Raw genomic sequence first — 2,001 nt, forward strand, 5'->3', positions numbered from 1 at the left:
ATGAGTATCTGAACATATGTGTGTCTCTTTTTAACAGATAGTTCTAGTCTAGCATGGGTAGTAAAATATATTAAATCAGTTGTTAGTTAAAATGATGAGTCATGAAATATTTGATACAATTTTATTTTCTGTTACAGATGATTATCCTCTCTAATTTTTTTAAAAAAGAAGAAAAAACCTTGGATTCTTCAACTTTATTTTTATAAGAAAAAAAGGAAAGGAAACAAAGCATGAATTTTAAAACTTCCCTACACATTTTAATCTGTACATGTATGTGTGTGTGTGTGTGTACAATTTATTCAATTCATACCATTCAGCAAGTGTTTGGACATTATCCTAATCTATATGGAGCTGAAAATCATAACATACACACATACACACACACACACGTATGCACAGAAAAAAAACATAACTTCCTTCACTAAGGTGTGAACAAAAACTCTTGGAAATTTTTATCAGAGCTAATTAATTCAGTCTGCTTCAATAATATTGCAGTAGTCATGTTAAGGTGGCTTTCTGAAAATTAGAATTTAGTGTGAAGTGCTAATATATTAAAATGAATTGAAACCATCTCAAATAATCACTAACCAGCATGTATTTTCATTTTGTTAGAGCAGTTCCAGATTTCAAAGGATCAAATATGCAAACCTGCGTGATTTGAGGAAAATAATTCTGAAACGTGATTGGTTGCTAAAGTCTTTTCTCAAAAAAGATCTATGAAGCTAGTTTTATTTGTGTGCTCTTAAATCAGTAAATTGATATCATGTCACTTAACTGGGCTAAACTATGCTAAGGCAAACACAGCACAGTACTTTGTAAGCTATATTTTTTAAAGTTATATACAATAAATAGCATTTCTATCTAATGGTGTCAATCAAATAATGGAGAATATTGGAAGAAAATTCACTGTAACATATGGTTAAGCTTACATAAAATATTCAGGCTAAAAAATTAAAAGGATTAAAAACAATGGGTATACTGGGTTAATTAGTGGTGATAAAACATGAAGGAAACCCCAAGTTTCACACATAAATAAAACTGACAAATGTATATTTCAGGTATGGAACATACTTCTTTTATGACTCTGATAATAAAGCAAATAAACATATATATCCTTCCATTGCTACATTTTATTGTAAGCATGCCTCAAAACAGATTTCCAGCTAAGAGAGATTTAAGGCGTGCTTATGGAATATACTAATTATATCATACATTTGATCTCTGTAATAAAGTAACAGATACCATATGTGAATACTATAATAAAACCCCTTTGAAGAAGTAACATTTATTTTTTAAAAGGCAATTATAAAGAGATCTGGTCATATCAAAATGACCCCTTGTACAACATATTAATCCTAATAAAATATGTGGGGGAAAAAACCAACTGCAACATTGTGTTCCTTTATCTGAATGTTTATTTTTCAAAAAGGCTCCTGGTGATCTCTGGTAGCATCTCTAATGACTTGTTTCTTCTTAAATAACTTTAAATTAGTCAAATTATGAATATTTTATTTATCTCCATTCTTCATCCATAGAATTCAAATTATAATCCTTGTACCATTTATTCATTTTTCTTTACTAAACTGTGTCATTCTACTTTCCAGTTTTATCATGAATGCTAACTCATCTTTTTTTTCTTTTTTTTAAATTTAATTTTATTTTATTTGTGAACATACTGTACAGAGGGGTTACAATTGCATGGGCAGGATAATGCGTGCATTTTTTACCAAGCATTGCAGCCTCCTCCTTTGTTTACCCTTCACATCACTTCCCAGCCTCCCCCCTGCCCCCCCAATCCCAATCCTTCTCCTTCCCCACTCCCCCTCCCCGCTCCCACCCTCCCCCCCCCCGCACCAAAGTTGTAAAGCTCATTTTGGATATGACAACTTGTACTTCTCATTGTTGCAACAGTTCCACCTGTATCCTTAAACAACTGTTTTTTCCCCATCTCCTCCACAAGTTATACTGACACCAAATATAGTGAAAGCAGGGGTTATACTG

Source organism: Dipodomys merriami, unplaced genomic scaffold, assembly GCF_024711535.1.
Source record: "Dipodomys merriami isolate MVZ:Mamm:240054 unplaced genomic scaffold, mDipMer1.0.p SCAF_1700, whole genome shotgun sequence".
Lineage (NCBI taxonomy): Eukaryota > Metazoa > Chordata > Mammalia > Rodentia > Heteromyidae > Dipodomys > Dipodomys merriami.